The sequence below is a fragment of the Ovis aries genome, chromosome 2 (genome assembly GCF_016772045.2).
Source record: "Ovis aries strain OAR_USU_Benz2616 breed Rambouillet chromosome 2, ARS-UI_Ramb_v3.0, whole genome shotgun sequence".
Classification (NCBI taxonomy): Eukaryota; Metazoa; Chordata; class Mammalia; order Artiodactyla; family Bovidae; genus Ovis; species Ovis aries.
Genome location: NC_056055.1, coordinates 64,041,663 through 64,065,731, shown reverse-complemented (window position 1 = coordinate 64,065,731; position 24,069 = coordinate 64,041,663). Strand labels below are relative to the sequence as shown.

Genomic DNA, 24,069 nt, shown 5'->3' with positions numbered 1-24,069 from the left:
GGCATCAACTCACATACCACCTTTTTTCCCGATGCCCTCTGTAAGGACCAGTTCCACTCTGAATTCCTACAGCACTCAGTGTTTCTCATTAAGAACCATGGTGGTGGGCAATGCTGCTCAGGAGCAGAGAATTCAAAAAGTGAGGAACAGGACCTAGAAAAGAAACAAACTGTGAAACAGGCAAAGAAGAACTTGCAAAGTAGAATCAAACCCAGTAAAATATGGTATCATAGTGACCACAAAAAAAGAATAGTTAAACTTTGGAAAATAGAGATGAAGAAAAATCATCCATTCATAATTCTGCTATATTAAAAAAAACACATACACATAAAAAAATAAAAGAATGGCTAAAGAAGGAGGGTAATCACCAGTCAACCATGTTGAATGCTGTGAGGGTTAAGAGGTATACAAGTGAAATTAGCAACAAGGATACAATACCGAGACTTCAGTGTACTTAAGTGGCATTAACTATGTTGGAACATACTGATTTCAGGTTTAATTTAGGGAAGAATCCCACTGTTTGAAAGCCATAATTTGACTGAGGGATATCAATTCATTCTTAAATAAGTATGTGAGGAACCACTGGCCCTTATATGTCCTTGACTGAAGGAAAAATAAATAATAGTTATATCTGATAACCATGGCCCATCTTCCCATACTTGTTTGTAGTTTTCTACAGCTCAAAACATTGTTGAAAATGCTAATTATTGCAATAGTCTCAGGAGGCAGGTATTAATATCTGCCATATACACCTGTAAAATTCAGATGATTGGCTGAAAACAATTATGTCCTAAGTTGTAAGTTACTACTTATTATTTCCTGAGAGGCAAATTGCACTGGTATCTATCTGATCACAAAAGCATTGCATGAATGTGCCACAGAATTGCACATGCATATATAAACATTTTGGCCATTGATCTTTAACTTTGGTGAGATAAAACTTAGGGCTCTCCTGAATACTTATATTTCCTGAGTCAGCCTCATGTGCCTGACCTTACATTAATGTAGTTTCAATTTGTGAGTATCTTTCACAGAGTTGAAATAGCTCAACTGGAATTCCATCACCTCCACTAGCTTTGTTTGTAGTGATGCTTTCTAAGGCCCACTTGACTTCACATTCCAGGATGTCTGGCTCTAGGTGAGCGATCATACCATCGTTACTATCTTGGTCATGAAGATCTTTTTTGTACAGTTCTGTGTATTCTTGCCACCTCTTCTTAATATCTTCTGCTTCTGTTAGGTCCTGTACCATTTGTGTCCTTTATCGAGCCCACCTTTGCATGAAACGTTCCCATGGTATCTCTAATTTTCTTGAAGAGATCTCTAGCCTTTCCCATTCTGTGAAAGTGCTGCACTCAACATGTCAGCAAATTTGGAAAACTCAGCAGTGGCCACAGGACTGGAAAAGGTCAGTTTTCATTCCAATCCCAAAGAAAGGTAATGCCAAAGAATGCTCAAACTACTGCACAATTGCACTCATCTCACACACTAGTAAAGTAATGCTCAAAATTCTCCAAGCCAGGCTTCAGCAATACGTGAACTGTGAACATCCAGATATTCAAGCTGGTTTTAGAAAAGGCAGAGGAACCAGAGATCAAATTGCCAACATCTGCTGGATCATGGAAAAAGATCACAGAAGTGAAAAGTAAAGGTGATAAAATGAAGACAGTGTGTTAGTCTCACTGCGTGCTCAGTCACTTCAGTCACGTCCAACTGTTTGTGACCCCGTGGACTGTGGCCCGCCAGGCTCCTCTGTCCATGGGATTTTGCCAGCAAGAATACTGGAGTGGGTTGCCATTCCTGCCTCCATGGATCTTCCTAACCCAGGGATTGAACCCACATCTCCTGCACTGCAGGCAGATTTTTACCTCTGAGCCACCAGGAAAGCCCAGTTTCACTATGGGCCATTGTAATAAACAGAACAACTATGTCAACAAATAACAGCAGGTAACATTTAGTAAGGGCTTACTCCAAAGCCCACATTGTTTTCCTCTCGTATAATTTTCATAGTCTTGTGAAGTAGTTCCCATCCCTTTCTCGAGTAGAGTCCTCCGAGGATCAGCAAGGTTACAGTGACTTGCCAAAGGTTAACAGAGGAAGTAAGTTTACGGTTGGGGTTTAAATCCAGGCTGTCAATTTTAAACCGCTGCTCCACAATTCTGCCTCTGCTTCATTCCCTTTTAAGAAATACTTTCAAAAACTGGAAGGTTTGGTCCCAAACAAGTCAGTGATAATTACAACATGACCTTTATTACTGCCTAACAATTTCTCACAGTGCTGTAGAACACTCATAGTTACTATTCTATCCACTTGGTTATCCTTGAACATTGATTCATTGTTTAAATTGAACTGTCTTCTGCCCTGACTAAATCCTGTTATATACTTCATGGCAAATGTCTTGCAGTTTCTAATAAAAATGCACTTTTTTTTTTTGTTCACTGGTTTCACATTACATTATCTTTTAAAATTCTTGTATGCATAAAATTTACTCTGCCCTGTGCTGTATTATGTGACCCACTCAACTTTTTGTAGAAGAAACAGTGCTTTTATATAATTGACATATTTTAATATAATTTACATTTTATATAAATTATGACATACCTTTGTACCATACTATATTGTTTAAGAATCAGTCGATTTTTCTAATAACTTGAAGTTTGAGATTATACATGAAAATCATTCACATTTATTATTACTAGGGGAGAGAGTTTAATTCACAAACACTTGAATACTTATTGTGTGTAATACTGTATTAGGAACTGGGGACACAAAGAAGTTACAGCCTAATCTATCAAAGACTTTCCTAGTAAAAATATAATCATAGTGGGATAATTGTTATAATATTGATGACAGTTTGTTAACTGTGATATGGAAATAAAAGATTCAACTAAATTTTGAGGGGTTATTAAAGAAAAAGAAATTGAGATATGGCACTTGAGCTGTCTTTCAGATCAAGGAGAAAGTTGCCAGGTAGAAAATGAGGGTTCAAATGTAGGACTTATAAGGAGTTGTTGTTGTTTAATTGCTAAGTTATGTCCGAGTCTTTTGTAACCCCACAGATTTTGGCCTGCCAGACTCCTTCTGTCTATGGGATTTCCCTGGCAAGAATAATGGAGGGGGTTGCCATTTCCTTCTCCAGGGGATCTTCCTGACCCAGAGATTGAATCTGCATCTCCTGCATTAGCAGGCGGATTCTTCACCACTGAGCCATCCCTCTTACAAGGAAAGAACACAGCACAAACAGAGGCATAGAGGTGTAACAGAATTTGGAGGTGGGTATAGTCAAAGCTACTCCAGTACTTTGGCCACCTCATGCGAAGAGTTGACTCATTGGAAAAGACTCTGATGCTGGGAGGGATTGGGGCAGGAGGAGAAGGGGACGACAGAGGATGAGATGGCTGGATGGTATTACTGACTCGATGGACGTGCATCTGAGTGAACTCTGGGAGTTGGTGATGGACAGGGAGGCCTGGCGTGCTGCGACTCATGGGGTCGCAAAGAGTCGGACACGACTGAGCGACTGAACTGAACTGAATGGTCAAAGCTTCCACTGCACGGATACAGTGGTGGGTTGCAGTTGGTGGGGGGGCGGGTGTGGATTGGAAAGTGTATTGCGATTGGATTGAGAAATTCTTCTAGACCAGATGAAAAATTTGGCCTTATATAGGCAACAGGGAGCTGTAGAAAGTTTTAAATCATCGTTCAGTTCAGTTCAGTTCAGTCACTCAGTGGTGTCTGACTCTTATCGTTCGCTTTATATTTTATAATAGTAATTTGGCTTTTCATAAGAAACTTAGATTAAAAGTTGATAGAAGCAGTTTATGAAGGACCAGTTCATCAAACTTGAGTGCCAGTAGTTCAAGAGACAGTAAAAGTCAGAATTAACACAGTGGCCATGGGTTCGAAGGCATTCCAGTGTCTGAAAAAATTGGACTTAAGCAGTGGGAGCGGGAGGAAGATAGAAAATGAAGGAAAAGGCATTAATGTCTTTGGTGATTGATAATGCTTTTCCCAAGATTGGTGATACTGAAGGGGGAGTAAATAAGAGGAAGAGAGAAAGGTACACCTAGAATTCTAATTTTAATGTGTTGAGTTTGAGATACTAGCAGAATATCCAAGAATCTAGGTCCTCTTTGATGACAATCAAAGAGGTGATATCAAAGTCCTAATAGTAACACCAGTCATACTTATCAGTTGGAGGTAAAGAAGAAATTTTGAGTCTTGCATACCAATCCTTTACTCTGTCATTTTGTATTTTTACAAATGTTGGAGTTTCTTTGTTATTTGATGAGATCAGCTTAAAACTTCCCCTGTATTTCTTAATTACAGTAACCTAGGGGAAGCATTGAATTGTGTTGATAGAATTGTTAGCTACAATCTGCCTCTAATGATAATAACTTAGGATCATGAAGCAGCAATATTTTAGCCCAAGTAAAAACAAACACATGTGTTCTTTTGCCTTTCTCATCTGATGTAGCTTGGAAATTTTCTTTTCCCATTTTGAATAGTGGATTCTGCCAACTGTTTTAAAAGCTTTTCTCCTTTTAGGGGAAGAGGGGAACAGTTTTCCTCTCTTTTGTCTGATGGCTGAGAAGTGAAGACTTAATCAGTGAGAAAAATATACACACTACAAACCTCAGAATGTTCCTCTTGCTTTTAACGTTTGACGTGCCTGACAGATTACCCTTTCAAAACAGGATAGTAAGATAGGTGGTGCTGGAAAAAAACTTTTCCATCCAAGACAAAAACTCATGGACATTGAAAAGAACTGGCATTAGCCTAGACATTTGGGGGAGGGGAAATGTGTTCCTGGGGCACAGATTCTATACTGAAAGGCTTTATAGAAAGGAAACACTTAATTATAGAATGGGAAGGAAGGAGAAACAGGCTAGACACAAGAAGGGCCCATAAAGAGGGTCTGCTTTGAATAGCTGACTTTCCTGAAGTCCTTAGACTTGGATGAATAAAGCTTGTTTAGCTTTAGATTCTCTCTACCCATGTTGATTCTTCCACAGATGTGTCTTTCAAACGGGTCATATCAACTTCCCTCTAATCTTACTATGTTAGTCTAGGACCACTCTCCTCTTTCCCGAGGTTACTGCCTCAGAATCCTACCTGAGCTCCTAGCATCAAATACTCAGCCATTTCCTCTCCTAATACATTCCGCATAACCCAGAGAGATCTAAGATGCAAATCACATCTTGCTGCTTCCCCTCTCAAACCCTTTCATTGCCTCCACTCTGCCCTCCTGGTCCAGTTCTAGCTCTCTACTGTAGCAGCAGAAGTCCCTCTCTGATATCCTCAAGGCTCTTTGCTCTGCTATGAGATTCTCTTTCCCCTTCCCATGATGAGTTTCTGTAAACTTTCCCCTGAGTATATGATAATCCTTCAAGTTTCAGAGAAGATGTCACCTTCCCTGGGAACATTTCCCTGCCTCCTCACTGCAAGCATGTTCCTCTATAAGTTCCAATAGCACCTGCTGATCACCTCATAGTAGGATTCATCACACCTTCTTGTGATAGTCTCTTTTCTTGTCTGTATTCTCCACCAGTCTTTAAATTTCTCAAGTATACAATCTTCTTTGTTCATCATTGTAACTCCTTTCCCCAGAATAGCTTCAGATATTTGACACTCAAAAGAAGTTTGTCCTTCTTTACTTTCTGTGGAAGAAATACATGGCTATTTAGCATTACCCATAAAATAGCTCTCCAGCTAAATAAAGACGGTTAAGGTACCTATGTAGTCTTATTTTGCTTCAAACAATTAATTCTGCCTTTTGAATCTTTGTTCATTAATCAGACTTTATCCTGTAGCTCTCAAAATTGATTGTTATCTCCTGGGACAACCCAATTCTAGATTCTATTTTATTCCATAGATTGAATTTACTCCAAGGCCAAATTTCTATATCTGTAGCCTGTGAGAATTGAGTTTGTGCTTGAAACTCTGTAAGTAGTTGGACGTGGAGAGGGGAGAGGAAGGAGAGGGCATGGGGCTCATATTGGTTATTATATCTTTGGGAATTTTTTTATAGATCCTGAGAAATGTTTAGGATCTCCCAGATAAAAATGGTTTAGATTTCATAGTCAGCTGCTTTTCTCAAATGTACTGCTTCCTCCTGCACTTTTTCTCAGACTACAAAGCTGAACTTCCTTCTTCAACACGTTCCCCTCTGACCAGCACTCAGTCACACAGCTTCATCTGAGGAGAAAATATATTCCTTGGTACAAAAAAGTAGGAACTCTTACTTTAACCGTATTTCTTATGCTTCTATCTCTGCCTAAAACTTCCCCTTTCCAATAAAAATGGAAGCTAGATTAAAGCTGCATTCTAGTATGGATATCGGAGAAGGTGATGGCACCCTACTCCAGTACTCTTGCCTGGAAAATCCCATGACAGAGGAGCCTGGTGGGCTGCAGTCCATGGGGTCGCGAAGAGTAGGGCACAACTGAGTGACTTCACTTTCACTTTTCACGTTCATGCACTGGAGAAGGAAATGGCAACCCACTCCAGTGTTCTTGCCTGGAGAATCCCAGGGACGGCAGAGCCTGGTCAGCTGCTGTCTATGGGGTCACACAGAGTCAGACACGACTGAAGCGACTTAGCAGCAGCAGTATGGATATGATCAGAACAAAATAAAGCAAGGTGACTGATTCAAGTATCAAAGCTTACTATACTGTACGATTCAATTATTATAGATAATTATTGCATAAGTACAATATTCTTAACCTGCATTCTTAAGTGTTTTAGGTCTTTAGAAATTTGTTCATTTTTCAGCGTTATCTAGTATCTGTTAGCTCAGTGGATTCTGAAATGGTTGGCTAGCCTTCTGATTCAAGATGATGGACTGAACATTTGTATTGACTGTGCTGCCATGCACCTCCCTGAAATGAAAGTGAAGATGCACAAAATGAAATAAACTTATAAAACAAAGGAAAGAAAAGAGAGCTTATCCGCAAATAAGAGATTTAAAAATATTTTAGGAAATGAAAGGTCAATTAAATAGTAGAATATAGAAGTATCAGGCATGTTTGGAAAACCAACAGCATTAATAAGACAATCCCCACAAAACCAAATCGACCCTTGTAGAATAATGGAAACTAAGAGCATAGTGCAGTGAAAACAAGTGTCAATAAACGTGTGTGTGTGTGTGTGTGTGTTTGAGTACATATGGATAACAACCAGGAGAATCTTCATAAGAGAAGTGCCGGGCTGAGCTTGTGGAAAAAGCAGATATACTGTTCTCCAGGTAGATAGGGGCAGGCATTTTGTACAGAGGAAGCAAGATAAACAAAACACAGAGGGAAGTGAAAGAGACTACAGGTAACTGCAGAGAAATTATAGGGCTGACATGCGTAGAAAGAGGTCAGCTTGCTGAGACAGATAGGGGTTAGTTCACGAGGAGCTCCAGACTTTTGAAGCCATCCTAAAGAGTTGGCATTTTATCTTGTCAGTAAGGAGAAGCAAACACTTTTGTGGAGGCATTTAATTGAGGAAGGGATTTATATGATCAAATATTCTTCAGGTTGATTGCCATGAGTTCTGTTTGTTAGATGGATTCCAAAGGTTAAGCCCCAAAGCAGGAAAACGAAAATGAGAGAGCTGAACGAAGGCGGCAGCATCGAGATAGGATTGGGCTTAGTGAGCCTAGTGGCAACATTTATCCAGACAGAGAATACAGGATGAGGAGCAGGTTTCAGAGGAACATAATGAGTCCCTTTTTAGTTCTTTGTGAATGTTCAGAAATGGCAGCTGGTGTTGCATAATTGCAAAATTAGAGCTTAGCTAGTTACTGGCTTCTAAGAACATACATGCATTCCTTTTTCCTCTGGCCTACTCTTTGAAAAATGACACCAAGGGGCGGGGCTCAAAGGGTGTTTTTTTGAGTAAGGACCTAAATGTAAGTTTCTTTGCATCTTTCTTTACCTTCTCTGCCCCTTCTCGACATTTTGGATGGCTGTTTTGATTACAAAGTTAATTCATGATCATGGCAAAAGTTCAAGCAAAACAAAAATGTAGAAACTACAGAGTTAAACCCCTGAAGTACCCTGCCACAGACAGCTAACACTGACAGTTTAGTCTAGTCTTCTAGATTTTTTTAGCGTATATTTTTTATTTGATCATGCATTATATTTTGTCAACTCTTGCTATCATACTGTTTCGTATTTTATTTCTTTCATCTTTAATTAGAAATATTTCAATTATACAGAAAAGTAAATAAAACAGAATAACATCTATATACTCTGAACTTAGATTTAAGAGAAATAACACATTTCCAAACCTTTTTTGTAAGTAAAATTTCAATATAGCCAAACCACCCAAATGTAATCACTTCTTCCTTGCTCTCTCTCTTATTATTATTTACATTAAATGTTTAAACTTATGGTATCATACTGTATGTATCTTTTTAAAATTTGCTTGCTTTATTTTTTAAAAAATTTTATTGAAATATAGTTGATTTACAATGTTGTATTAGTTTCTGGTATATAGTGAAGTGAATCATATATATATATATCTCAACTTTTTTTTTAGATTCATTTCCCATATAGGGCTATTACAGAGAATGAGTAGAGTTTCCTGAGCTATACAGCAGGTTCTTGTTAGTTATCTATTTTATATATAGTAGTGTGTATATGTCAGTCTCAAGTTCCCAAGTTATCCTTATCCCCTGGTAACCATAAGTTTGTTTTCCACATCTGTGACTCTACTCCTGTTTTATAAATAAGTTCATTTGTACCCCCTGTGTCAGTTTCCACATACAAGCAATATCCTGTGATGTTTGTCTTTCTGTGTCTGACTTACTTCACTCAGTATGGTCCATCAAGTTGCTTCAATATTCTTTCTTTAAATGCAACATTATATTTTTTGAGATTTATCGTGTAGATTCACTTTACTCTTTAAAATCTGCTCTATGATACAGAATTTTACTTTTCTGATAATACAGTGAGAATAGCACTATATTATCAACAATACTGTAAAGTGTATCCTTGAACAGCTCTGCTTGTATGAATATGAAACTTTCACGGAAATGAGACTATGGGAGGTACCCATACTCAGAGAGTGACAGATGACTTTCCAAAGGGGCAGTACCAGTTTATATTACCACCAGCCATTGGTGCTTTCCTGATTCCTTTCATTCCTTGCCAATGCTTACTTTTTTTAGATTTAAAATTTTTGTCAATCATGTTGAGTACAAAATGGTATCTGTGATGGTAGTTAATTTTATGTGTCAACTTGTCTGGGCCATACCCAGATATTTGTTTAAACGTTGTCTGTGTCTGTTAAGGTGTTTCTGGATGAGATTAACATTTGAACTGGTAAACTAAGTAAACTGCCTCTGCCAATGGGGGTAGGTCCCATCCAACTCATTGAAAGCCTGAATAGAACAAACAAGAATAGGGAAAAATTCTCTCTTGCTGCCAGTCTTTGAGTGGGGACTGGGATCTTCTCTTGCCTTCACAATAGGACCTGGACTAAAACTGTTACCATTGACTCTCTTGGTTCTCAGGCCTTCTGACTTAGTCTGAAACCATTCATAGGTTTCTTCTGGGTCTCTGGCTTGCTGGCTATAGAGCTTGGGACTTTTGGCCTCCATGATTCATAAGCCAATTCTTTATAATGTATCTGTACCTGTATCTGTATCTATCTATACCATATCCTATCAGCTCTATTTCTCTAGAGAACCCAGACTAATACAGTATCTCATCACTGTTTAAATAGGCATTTCCCTTGATAACTAGTAAGGTTGAATATTTTTTTCCTACATGTTTATGAGCCATTTGGGTTTTCTCTCTGATGAATTTTCTATTCATATACTTTGCCCACTTTATATGTGTCTGGTCACAGCCCATTCAGCTGTTCTCTCCCTCAGATACTTAACTTTAGGGACATCCTGTCCAACTTCACTCCCTGTGGTGGTGTGTTAGTTGCCAAGTTGTGTCTGACTCTGTCACCCCCTACACCCACAATTTTAAATTTCTTATCTGTTTAAATATAAGTTAAAGGAAAGGAAGGCTAATTCAGAATAAAGAAGGGTGATGTGGGCTGATGAACAGTGTGTCCTCCTGTAAATAAGGGGTTTAGAATAAGAGAAGGCAGAATGAATGTGCAGCCTCAAAATCCGCCACTGATGAACGGTCTCAGAGAACATGATGACATTGACATGCTGTGCTAGCATTTCCTGCCCACCACAGTGATTCAACGTTGTGTGTGGATCTTGGAAGAGAACATACCTCCCTTTAAGCTGTTAAGGAAGCAGGTAATGGTTTCCTGAAGTGGCTGGTCTTGTTCTTCTTCGTATGGTTTATAATGATCCTAAATCACTCTGAGGAAAAAAAAAAATCTCATTCACTTCATACTCTTTAATTAAGATGTCTGTTTTGGTAACATTTTAGTGGTATTTAGGTCAAATGTCTACTTTGCAGAATGTCTCCCTTTCTCTGTCTTTTTTTTTCAGTTTTCATTATTTCATGAGGCTATAACCATGCTCTGTGTTCTGCATGGGTGTTCTTGAAAACAAAGAATTTTTGAGATGGCAGGATTGGGACTAGGAAAAGAGAACAGGAAGATCCTTGAGCAGAGTCTCCTCCGGAACAGATGGTTAAGGAACATAAGGGAGTGTGCTCAGTGACCCTCGTTTAATGGGGTGTCCACGCCACTGGATGCTCCAGTGTGGGTGGCCATCCTAACTGACCCCATGGTTCTTGAATTACTATAATGATATCAGGGATGCAAAACAAAGATCTAAGTATGCTGCAGAGACTACTCCCACTTCAGAGGCCGTATACTTCTCCAGCTGAAAATTTTCCTTTGCCATAGTCCTAGTCAAACCAGATTGAATTGATGATCAATTTCAAAAAATGTTTCCTTTTATAAAAGGCATTTCATATCACTCTTCTCTCCAGTAATAAATATGGAGTCAGTTTTGAAACTTGACTGGAAACCTTACCTATCCACAGGGAGGTTGTAAAAGGTTACTGGTAACCAGAGGAAGCCGAAACTAATATAAGGTGCTGTGCTATTCAAGGTGCTCAATTGCTCAGTCATGGCCAACTCTGCAGCTGGACTGTAGCATGCCAGGCTCCACTGTCCATGGAATTTTCCTGGCAAGAATTCTTGAGTGGGTTGCCATTTCCTTCTCCAGGTGATTCAAGGTGGATATTGGTTATTTCCTTGTCACTTTCTATACTTATCCTTGCTCTGGGGTTATGAGGGTTATGGTGCATGCCAAAGGCAAAACTTAGTAAATCAACTCCTCTGAGAAGTATTCTCTTCTCATTTTCCCTACAGTCTCCATATACTCTCACATCTTCCTGTGTGTTAATCAGGGTTTTCCAGAGAAACAGAAATAATAGGATATGTAGAAATATATGTAAGAGGAGATTTATTATAAAAATTGGCTCACACAATTAAGGAGGCCAAAAAGTCCCACAGTCATCTGCAAAGTTGAGAGTCAGGAAAGCCAGTGGTGGAATTCATTCAGAATCTGAAAGCCTGAGAACCAGGGGAGCCAACCTGTGAAGGCAGAAGAAGATGGATGTCACAGATGAAACAAAGAGATCATTTTCACCCTTTCTTTCTTTTCTTTTTTTATTCTATTGAGGCTGTCAACAGGTTGGATGATGCCCACCTGTATTGGTAAAGGCAGTCTTCTTTACTTAGTCAGCTGACTGAAATACTGACCTGGACAAACCCTTACAGAACACCAAGAAATAATATCTTACCAGCTATCTTGGCATCCTTGGCAGTCCATTCAAGTTGACATAGAAAATGAGCCCTCACACTGTATTTGCCCCCATTGTTAGAATTACTTACGCATTATAACTGTTTACTTATCTGTCTCCATCACAGAGCTTAGACTCCAGACTCCTCGAAAGGTAGGGCTGGTGCTGTCTGTTTGATCTCCCAGACCATGCCCCCTAATAGTTGGGGGACAATTTTACTGGCTAGAATTGTGTGTGGGGAGAGGATTCAGCTGCCAACTGTCATGAAGCTTCTATACTTCTTTTGGCCAGGCTTTCCCTCCCAACCCCCACTCTGACCTCCCTTTTACCTCCCTTTCTGCTTAAAAGGAAATAAATAATACTACACTTGTACAGTGGGTCTACATGTATTGTGTCATTTGTATTATTATTCCACAATAGTAGATGAAATTTAAAAACTAAATGCCATGTTCTTAAATTTGCAAATGTCTGGAACAAGAATTGGGAACAATGACAATTGTTGAGCTTGTTATTTTGAGCTTCCCAGAAGGTAATAACTATGGGGATTTTGTGGACATCTGAGAGAAGTGTATGCACAGATGGTTTGCCTTTTATTGGCCCATTTTGCCCAGAAGGCAACACTAACTGAAACAAAGGAGCCTTATACCAGAAGGGTACAGGGTCACAGCCTTCAGGGTGGCCCTGGCTCCTTGCTCTGGTCTCTCTCTCTCTCTTTTTTTCTCTCTCTGGTCTGTTCTATACTGCTCATCTTGTTACTTCATAATCTGGGACTTGGGAAGTTTTTCTTCTCTGGACAGAGCTGTCAAGCATTAGTTTCTGGTTGGTATCTCTGAGTCAGGTAAGAGAGCTGGAGTGATTAAAACTGGGCTCACACATATCCTCCCAACAGCCAGACAAGCATCTGGAAGTACAAGAAGAACCTGCTAGGGAAGACGCGAGGAGAATGTTTTCTGTGGTAAAGTCAGTGAAAAGCAGGTTTCCTTTGTTTCTAAAGAGATGGCGCCACTGAGAAGGAGCCCTGTGGTAGAATCCCCATTAAGATGTCAAAGTAAACTGTACGAAATTGCTTCCAGAAAGCAGCTCAGATGAAAAAGTACAGCATCATAGAACAAGAACTGTGGTCATGGTGAGCTCTGACAACTATAATACAGTTGGCCAAGAGGGGAAAAATATGCTTGAACTCTGAGGAGGCCCGTGATATCTTGGATAATCTCATCCGAATGTGCCATGGTTTTTTCTTTCTCTCTTCCCTCTGCCTTTTCTCCTCCTGCTCCTCTTTTCCTTTCCCTTTCTTTTTCCTTTTTGACCTCTTTCTCTAGACCGTCTTCCTTCTGTTCTTTCCCTTCCCTCCTCTATCTCTGCTGATCATTCCTTCCTCTTCTTCAAATGCTCAGTGCCGCTTTGCCTCAGCAGACGTGTACCCAACTAGTGCTTCTGCCAATTACCATGCTGAGAGCAGGGGTATCAGGGTGAATCACTTCCATCTCCTGCTCAGCATCACGGGATAATTTGATGGGTTTTGCTCAGCCCCTTCCTGCATCCCCAACTTCTATTTCCTGGAACATGTTCCACTCACCAGCCTTGGCATTCTTAATACATAATATGGGCAACTGGGATTTTTCTCAATCTTACCAAAATTATCCTCAGAAAAACTTGTTTTTTATTGATGTATAGCATATATTATAAGGGTACATGTGCTTATTGTACAACTGTTTCTAGTCAAGTCCCTGGGGAACAGCCTCCAACTGTTCCTTTTCCAGTAACATCTCTGTCCATTTCTCTCCTCTTAGAAATTCTGGAGCTGCCATTATTCCTGCCCTCAGGTAGTTTGCCACCTCAGGAAGCAAAATTTAGATTGTTTTAAAATGTTTTGATCAATCTGATAATTGATAAGACTAGCTGACACAACTGATTTAGAAATGCTCAATTTAGCAGACTATTGTGCTTGGGCCCCAGGGAAGGGTGAAGCAGAGGAACAAGAAGCCAGTTCTCAGGGCACTCACTAGGATTGCATAACAAGGAGAAGCGTCAATTAACACAGGTTCTCGCCAGAACACCCATAATGCCTCCATTTCCAGCCAAAGCAGAAACAGTTCATTCCGTAAATAAAAAATAGCTTAGTTTCTGTTGCAGTCTGATTGAGATCAGCCAGCTTTTAGGCAAGGAGCATGACTCTTCCTTGCTAAAGCTTTTGGCAAACTCTTTTCAGCTTTATGCAAGAGATTAGGTTAACTCTTGCAAAACTGGTTCACCAGGAACAATGACTAAGTGGATTTTTTTTAGTATCTGGCATATTATGTCTGAGTGGCTATAAATATATTTACAAGCTGGAGTTTCAAGGGAGGGGAGTATTAGCTTGCTGGAAAACAAACCAACTGCATTATGGACCTACACCCAGCCAGCAGGCTGTTTTCATCTTCACTTCCTGTACTTTTATTTTCTTTTTCAAGGACTTTATGTCATTTTTTTTCTTTAACACTAAGGATTTCTCTCTCCCCTGTTCTTATTGTGAATGTGCATATCTGTTGTATGTGTGTATATCTGTCTACGAGGGGGTGGAGAATCCTGTGCAGGTGTGTTCATGTTATTAAATATATATCTGCTTATTAATCTCTCCAGTGACGAAAGGCAATCGACAAAACAGGTGATGTTCTTACCCCTCCCTTTTTGCAGGTGGTGAATCTGAAAGCCAAGAGAAGTTTTCTTTCAAGCAAGCAGTGTTTTGGAGTCTGAACAACTTTGCATTTAGAGAGTGCGGCTTTCAGTTCCAGATCTTGGCTCTGGGGCAAGCAGAGTCTGCCCTGTGGCAGACTTTGCCGCAGGGCAGTGTTTTCTGCTTATGTTCCCAGGAGTCACTGACAGGAGGGATGCTACCAACAAATTGATTGAAATAAGGATTTCCAATGAGGGAACTTTTCTTGAAGTATAAAATATACTAATGTGCTCTGGGCATAGTCAAGAATGAGTTAATAGTACATGTCATTTTTCATATTTATCATTGAAACCACATCACCTGCAGTCTTTTAAGCCTAGCCTTCAGAGAAACACTTTGGCAGTGCCCCAGGGCATACGAAAGGAATGGAATGAGCAAGGCATCGCAGAATAGAAAATTAACCCATCATAGTTCCTGTTGGTGGATAGCTTTCCACTTTTCACCACTGGAATTGACCTGAGGAGAGTAGCACGAACTGGGGACTCCTGTTTGAGGGTGCAGGGCTTCTGGAATTTTCCCTTTCCTTTATACTTCGCTCTACCAATTCACTTTGAAAAATCAACATATTCCATCTGACTACAGAACCGAATCTTTCTCCAAAGTGAGGGGTTTTAACCACACATATATTTAGGTGTTATTTATCATCTGTTACTTTGTCTTTTTTTAAGTTCAAGTCAAGTTCTGGTAACCTAGGCACATACCTAAACTGATCCTCTTACCATTCCTTTCTTCTCTGCAAGCTGCTTTCTTCTAACTCATTGCTGCTGCTAAGTCACTTCAATCATGTCCAACTCCATGCGACCCCGTAGAGAGCAGCCCACCAGGCTCCCCTGTCCCTGGGATTCATTACCGCCCTTAAATTGACAACCTTGTCTTCCCAGTTCCCTGTGTCATCTGCTTGGTCTCTGCTGTCCAGTTCTCTGCCTTGGATTTCTCAGATTCACATTGCTATGTGTGTGTGGTCTCCACTCTGACTGGCCTCAGAATCCCCCAGCGTCCATGCCACTTCTGACATCCACCCAGTCTTTTGACTCAAGGATGAAGCCCAGAATTCTCCACATCTAAATGATACCCCAGTGGATTCTGATGCTCACCTCGCACTGCTCTAGGTTTGGGCACATACTCCCCTATCTTTTTCCTGGAGCTACTCCTGGATCATGATTCCATTTCCTCTTCCTCTGTCCTCAGAAGGAATAACAATGGAAATATTTGTAAAGTTTCTACTAGGTCTGAGGTGCTTGAAATATGTTGCTTCATTTAATTCTCACAATACTCTTCCAGAGTATCATCATCTTTAAGGATGAGGAAACTAAGATTCAGAAGGTCTGGGTAATTTTCCCAAAGTGCACAATTAGGAAATAACAGAGTGGTAGTTCAGACCATCATGTGTCAGCATCTACAGCCTTACTACTTAAAATGTGTCAGTCCTGGATCAGCAGAATCAGTGTACTTTGGGATCTTGCTAGAAATTCAAATACCTGGGTGTCATCTCAGGCCTACTAAAACAGTTTCTTTGGGTGTGGGGTCTAGACATCTGTATTTTATCAAGCCCCTCAAGTGGTTTTGATGTACCCTAAGAAGTACCAACCAAGAATACCATTTATTTCCCCACTATATTGTCTGGTGTATTTTCCCTCATTTCTTGCTTCGAAAGAATTGCCTTATTTCTTTCCCGGTAACACCACTATCTGCTCACTGTGCAGTCTCACTCATTTCTTTCTCAATCAGCGGTTTTATTACATACACCTTTCTCATTTCCTTTATATGCATAGTATCTGACTGAACGAGCACAGGGCTCCAGCCCGGCTTCAGGTTTTGCCGTTTTGACTCAGTTTCTCGATATCTTCCCTTGCACAGTTTAAGGCCTTGAAGACACTGACTTCCAACTCTCTTTTCTAAACTTGAAGGTGCTCATGTACATATGGGCACAGGCTGCCCATGAAGACTTGTTTGATCATACCAACTAGTTGCCTCATTAATGCCTGTTGTACACTACAACTGGAAATAGCTACTCGCGGTAGCTTCAAGTTCCGGTTTCCAGACAGAGAAATGCAAACATCCAGTGGCCTTGGAAGAAAAGTTTCATTTGATATTGAACTGTGTCTCTTCCAAGTGAAGCAAGGGTGGGAAGATTTTTGAATATGGATCTGCTGATACCATGGCACCTCCTCAGAACTACAATCTCATTCAGGGGTGGATTATATCTAAATCAAACCAGAAATGCTCCCATGATGCTCTTCCCTGAGTCAGAAGTTTCCAGGTGGCAAACACCTCTTGGTATCTCTGCCTCTGTCTACACGTGCAGAAAGTTCAGGCTGCTTGGCAAAAGTCTCATTGCTCTAGAAAACATTTTGATCCTAACTTCAAAAGAATTTTTATGCTATTTGGACTATTTTTGAAAAATGAATGTATTCCAATATCTTTAACCTCACAAATAGTCAGTAATGATTGGTGAAAAATTAGCATTTTGGAGTTCAAATTATATAAAGTTTCTTCGGATGGTTGATGCATCAATGTTATTTACTGATTTATATTGAAGTATAGTTGATTATAAATGAATTCATATTAGCTTCATGTGTACAATAGTGATTCAATATTTTTATAGATTAGACTCCATTTAAAGCTATTACAAAACAATGTCTTTATTTTCTTGTGCTATACAATACATCCTTGCTGCTTACCTATTTTATACATAGTGATTTGTATCTCTTAATCTCATACTCCTATACATCCCCTCTTCCCACTGCTAACTGCTAATTTGTTCTCTGTATCTGTAATGCATCATTGTTAGGTAGAAAAAGACAAAATCGAAAGTTGACAAGGAAAACTTAGTTTAGGGGTCTTTGGTTATTTTTCTTCGGTTACATTTAGCTGCCCAGATTGCTTCTTCAGTGCCAACTTTCACAAGAATATTCCATGAATAAATATTAGGCTATGTCCTCAGCCATCTGTAATGGTCATGTTATTCTGTTCAGTGGCTTGATCATGGAATTGTATCCTAACTGGAATTGCAGTTGATATTTCAAGATGCAATGGATACGTTTATATCTTTCTTCTTTATTTCTAAATGTTTCTCACTGGGTTAGAGCTTCTAGCCACGAGTACTCTTGAGTCAGCTTAATTATTTAAAGAATAATTATAGTTTTGCCATATAGTGACCTCGCAAGAAGCATTAATGCAGCTTGGTTTCAACTTCTGTTCACACTTAAATGTATTTTTTGATATATTTTGTTTAGCAGTTTATTCGCCTTCTCATTGCCACTGTTTTTCCTGAGCATAGAACTCTATACCTAAACTCAATAATAATAAGTTACACAAAAGTCTGGTTATTTTTATTAATAAAACTATTTGGGGGGTAAGCATTCCACATCTCACATTCTTATGTTCCATAGAACTGTAAATAAGTCTGTATTTTTTTTTCCCTTGGGTTAAGAGACAATTTTGGAGATAACTGGCAGAAAACAAAATTAGTCAAACAGTGCTATCAATTTTCATGTTGAATAATTTTCGAGAGAATGATGGCATCTTATACTTAACAATAAATATGTAAGGATTTGTAAAAGTTGGCAAAGTGCAAGAAAAACACATTTAGGAAATTGTGCTATGAGTTAATGTTCTGACTATACAGCTTATTTTTTTTTCTTTTCTAAATGTTTAAAATGAAATTTAAAGCACAATTGATCTTGGCTTGTGTAGGCAGTCTGTATATTAACTGGGGATTTAGTTAATATCCAAAAGCTGATCTACTTCTGACAGTGAGACCCAAATAGCCCCCTTGGAAGTTTCCACAGAAGTTGATTAATCTTTCAAGTCTCTCTCCCTTCTTGTTGGCCTCTGCCTTCTTTAGCTGTGTGCTAATTGGCTACATTGAGTCCTGACTGTATAGAATTGCTACCTTGATGTATGCGGGAAAAGAAAACTTAATCAAACACCTGATTTTGAAAATCTTGAATTTTTCTTATTAGATTTTTTGAAGGGAAATCATTTAAATTTATTTCTCTTTTAACTGTAAAAGACTCCAATGCTGGGAAGGATTGAAGGCGGGAGGAAAACGGAGCAGCAGAGGATGAAATGGTTAGAAAGCATCGCCGATTTAATGGACACAAGTCTGAGCAAACTCTGGGAGATAGTGAAGGACAGGGAAGCCTGGCAAGCTGGAGTCAATGGGGTCACAAAGAACTGGACACGACTTAGCAACTGAACAACAACAAAATGGCGTACTGATTAAATGTAGATTTGTTCAGTATGCTTTACTTCTTAAACTTCAGACTAAACCTCAGAAATATTGAGTCAATGATCCTGAATTCCCTGTTCAAAATTTCCACAAAGCAGAAGCCTAAATGTCTCCTTTGTTATGACAAACAAAACCAATAACAACACCAAAATTTTTAACCTTCTAGGATTTTGTGTTAGGTGTTACATGAGTTTTACTTATTAGATATGTTCTAATAATCTTTGTTATTAAAAAGCAGATAAATTAACTTTACTACTTTAACCTCTTTGGCTCTGCCTCTTTCCACATGACTTTTCATTAGCAGTCTAAAAACAAATCATGCATCAGAATTTCAAATAAGAGTCCTTGTTTGCCTATTTAATATCCTCTATGAGGGATATTATATGAGACCTTTTGTTTCAGAACTAAGTGCTAGGAAAATTTTGCTTTCCTCAAGTAACGGCATTTTTTTTTCTTTCTGGATAATGAGATCCATGTAAGTGAACATATTTTCCTTTGTGCTTTGGCTGCCAGGAAGCTCAGAACCAAACTTGTAGCCCAACTTCTAAGGCTGTGTAAGGTTCCATGGCCCACCTAGCTGGGCTCTTGATATTGATCTTCAGTCTTGACTTTTGTTGACAAAATATGGCATTATAAAATATTGTAAAATTTCTGCAGGCTATCTGAGATTATGATAGATTAAAGCAGGCTATCAAGAAACCCATCAAGTAGTTATTTTAAAAATAACGCAGTTATTGCAGGGAGAGGGATTTGTGAATGATCTTTAGGTTCATAGTCCAGAAAGAATCCCATATCATTTCAGCGTACATTTCATGTGCATTTACAGATGTGTTCCTGGCAGGGTAGTTTCTAAGCGTTAGCAGAGTTATGTTTCTTAAAGATTTTTAGAGACTCTAGAAGGAGAGACAAATACAAAGTAAGTAAGGCTAAAAGACATAGGTATTGAATAGCAATAAAGTTTTGATATGAGAGTACAGGGAAAGGGACGGTTTATTCTCCAACAGCTTAAAAGATAGACATTTTTCAAAGGCAAAAAACAGGTCATTTCAATTCAAGGAGGTTGCATGAATAAAGCATAATGTCACTAAATTGCAATGAGTAATGACAAAATGGTGTTGCTACAGAATATTATTAACAGCAACAGATTAGCATTAATACTGCTTCTTGAGGAAGATAGGTTTATATAGAGGTGGGTAGAATTTTTTAAAGGGGAGTTCTGGGAATTTCACTACACTAGTCTTTATCATATGCAGTTCAGTTGAAAAACTGTATTTCTCCTAACAGACTCACAGACTTCAGAGAACACACTTATGGTTACCAGGGAAAGGGTGAGGGGGGAAGGGATAGTCAGGGAGTTGGGATGGACACATATACACTGCTATTTTAAAATGGATAACCAACAAGGACCTACTATATAGCACAGGGAACTCTGCTCAATATTATGTAACAACCTAAATGGGGAAAGAATTTGAAAAAGAATAGATACACACACACACACACACACATATATATAATATATATATATATCTGAGTCACTTTCTTCTATACTTGAAGCTAACATTATAAATCAACTATACTCCAATATAAAATAAAAAGTAAAAAAAAAAAGAGTAATAGACATTGTAGTTCTCTTTTTTCTGGATAGAAGAGTATCTCTAATGCCTATCAATCATAATTGGGGCTATTTATGAGTTGACAGTAACAATAAAGAGAGGAAGCAAATGAGGAAAAGGGAAGATAGTACAAGAAGAAAAGGGAAGGGAAAAATGATGACAGGGATTAACTGTATTTTCCTGAAGTGGAGACAGCACATGAAAATAAAGGGTATGTGAAAGTTTTCAAGATAAAGAGTTTCTCAGGATTAGAACTGACCAAAATGGAGAATGCTAAAGACACTATGGAATATGGAAATTTCTTGGGAATGATGGCAGTGAAAAACTATTGGATCAGATTGTTCTTCTGTTAGGGTCGAACATGGTGGCAATTTGACAAAGAACACAGTTTGATACAATTAATCCATCAAGCTTAGGATGTGTGTTGTGTAGGGATGAGGCAGTGGGTTGGGGCACAGGTGAGCAGATAGGAGAAATCACGTATCCTTTCCCATATATTAATGCTGGATTCCACTGACCATGTCACCTCCTAGACTGGTTGGTATCTACCTTATAACAAGAAGAGTTGCTTGAGCAGAACCAGAGGGAAATTTCATAAGCAGCATTTGCAGTGATTCCTACTGGCTGGGTGTTTTCAGAAACAATTTACATAAGGGCTGATCTTGACATGCACTAATGTATACAGTTTAGCTGGTGTTTTACATGGAAACTGTAATAAACCATTCTAAGTGGTGCTTAATTTACATAGATTAGAGAGTTCCACAGGCCCACACATTAATGCTTGGGGATTTGGGGGTCTTTTAATGGAGATGCCCGCTTGATTCAGATAAATATCCAATTTTAGGGAATCCAGTTAAAGTTTGCTTGATACAAACCAGACCATCTTATTTTATTTTAATTTACTTTTTATCTACCAAGTTATTTATTTGGTCAATGATTGTAATATGAAAAGCTTGGAGACAGATGTCCATCAACAAGGAACTGATTATCTGAAGTGTCTACCCATGAAATTAAATGTGTGCCTTTAAAACAATGAGGCCTGTAACGATAGCACACCATCTAAGATGTGTATTTAAATTAAACGGGAATATGCAGAACAATGAGTAAAGTATGCTAACATATGTATTTAAAAAGCTGGCATCCCGTATATACATATCAGCTGTATATGCCTGGAGTTCCTCTGGAAGACCACTAATCAGACAAACTAAAGACGGTGGCTGGCCTGGAAGGGAATATTAGGGGCCGAGAGCAGGAAAGAGACTTAACTTTTTTCACTGTTTCTTTTCAAACTAGTCAGTCTTAACTTGAATTTCTTTTACTTACTCTTGTCTAAGGGGCTTAAATTGGCTTTCCATCTCTTTCCAAGATTCAGGACAAAGAGAACCACTGTGTCAATATCAGGCAGCAGAACTTTGATTTTCTAGTCCCATTCTCTGTATATCTGGATGTGTCCCCCACAACCTGGATCAGAGCATCCCTGGCCTTAGTGTGATTTTTGTAAAAGGTTCTTCTTCAGCCAAATGGATGAGAAGGATTTCCTCCTTCTGCATGGAGACAGCATAGTGAGCAGAGTTGGATGGATCTCATCCATGGCTTATCTCTGAGGTTAGGTACTGTTGTGAAGTCTGCACACTGCACAACCCTTTGTGGTGACCCTGATCTGCGTCACCTTCCTGGGAGAGACTGAGTTCCAGGTTCCTCGCCTGGTGTATCACTAACAGAACACTCAAGCTCTGGGTAGATCATTGCACCTGCCCCAGTTTCCACCTGCTCATACAGTCTTCCAGGTGACAGAGTCCAAGGAAGTAACTGTAAGTTGATGTGGTGAATGATATGAGTGCTATAGAAGAGAATCTGTGAAGGGAAGCCACTCTGATGGTGGTAGTTGCATCGGGTGGAGCTGTCTAGGTCAGAGTTTCTCAACCGGGGCCCTCTAAAGGACCTCTAGTGAACTTCGGAGATGTTTTTGGTTGTCTCAACTTGTGGGGTGGTGGAGCTGCTGGCATCACCAATGGATGAAGGCCAGGGATGTTGCTGAACATCCTTCTGTGCACAGAACAGTGTGCCCCAACAGAGAACTATCTAGCCTAAAATATTACTAGTGCTGACACTGAGAAACCTGGTCATACGCTGTGGTAGCAGACAATTTTTTAAAATCTCAGTGGCTTAACAAACAATGATGTCTCCCTTGTGCTGGGCTGGCAGTGGAGCCCTGCTTTTTGTCATCATCAGCTTTCAGCCTGGTTGGTAATGGAGCCCTGCTCTTTATAGTTCCACTGAGGAGTCTGGCTAATGGTGTCTGTGTGGACTTCCACCATCACTGTGACAGGAGAAGGGAATTTGGCGGATGGCACAGGAGATTTTAAACTTCTGCCCAGAATTGGCACAGATCATTTCCGTTGGCTGTAATCTATCATATGACCAAACCTAAATTCACAGCAGGTGGGAAGTGCATTTTTGTCTTGTACGCAGAAGGAGAGAGTGGGACTTGCTTTGGACTGCCCACGTGACTGCTGTACTGACGGTAGTGCTGGCTGAGGCAACGGTGCAGGGATTTAAGGAAGTCTTCTGCTGCATATCAAACCACCCCAAACTTAGGGGCTGAAGATAACAGCAGTCATTTAATTAGCTCTTGAAGCTGAAATTTGGCTTGGCCTAGGAGGGAACAGCTCATCTCTACACCATGTGGCGTCAGTTGGGACAGCTCGAAAACTGGGAGCCGGAATCATCTGAAAGCTTGATCGCTCATATGTCTGGCAGTTGATACCGGCTCTAGACTGAGACCTCAGCTGTGACTGTCAGCTGGACCACCTACACTTGGCCTCTACATGTGGCTGTTTGGCTTCCTCACAACATGGTGGCTGGGTTCCAAGGCAGAAAGTAAATGCTGCCAGTTTCTTAAAGCCTGTGTCTGGAAACCGGCACAGCATCACTTCTACCGTATTCTCTTTATTGAGAAGTCACAGAGCCCAAACTTAAGGGAGAGAACATATATCCCATGTTTCAATAGGAGAAAGGCCGAAGAATCTGGGGGTTATGTTTCAAAAACTTTCTCAGGTAAGTGACACAGTAGAAGAAATGGCAAGATTTCTTTAGGTGGAGTCTGGGGAATGAGCATGCTGGACAAAAGCACATTAAATCTGAATTAATTCTCAGTGTTCTAGACAGTCTTGCCTCCTAGCTACTTGCTCCTAGTGCTGACATAAGCCTTATAAAAATGTTTCAATCCAATTATAGAATATACATCAAATGTACTGTCTTAATAATGTGAAGTGCAATCCGGGTTTGTTGCTGTTGTTCAGTCACCCAGTCATGGCCGACTGTGGCCCCATGGACTACAGCATGCCAGACCTCCCTGTCCTTCACCATCTCCTGGAGTTTGCCCAAATTCACATTCATTGCATCGGTGATGCTATCCAGCCATCTCATCCTCTGACGCCCTCTTCTTCTGCACGCAATCTTTCCCTGCATACCTTACTAGCATGGGAGATGAGTACAATTGTCCAGTGGTTACACCTTCAGTCCTGGGGGACTCATCTTTTGGTGTCGTATCTTTTTGGCCTTTGATACAGTTCATGAGGTTCTCACGGCAAGTATACTGGGGTGGTTTGCCATTCCCTCCTCCGTGGATCACGGTTTGTTAGAACTGCCAGCTATGACCCGTCCATCTTGGGTGGCCCTGCATGGCATGGCTCATAGCTTCACTGAGTTATGCAAGTCCCTTCGCCGTGACAAGGTAGTAATCCATGAAAGGGCAATCTGGAGTTGATTTTGATTTAATTGTCTAAA

At 39.8% G+C, this 24,069-nt stretch overlaps 1 protein-coding gene across 3 annotated transcripts in view; it reads left to right on the top strand.

Moving 5' to 3' along the window:
- TMC1 (transmembrane channel like 1) overlaps positions 1-24,069 on the top strand; it is a 288,903-nt gene that overhangs the window by 79,347 nt on the left and 185,487 nt on the right. The gene's annotated exons all lie outside the window — the stretch shown is intronic.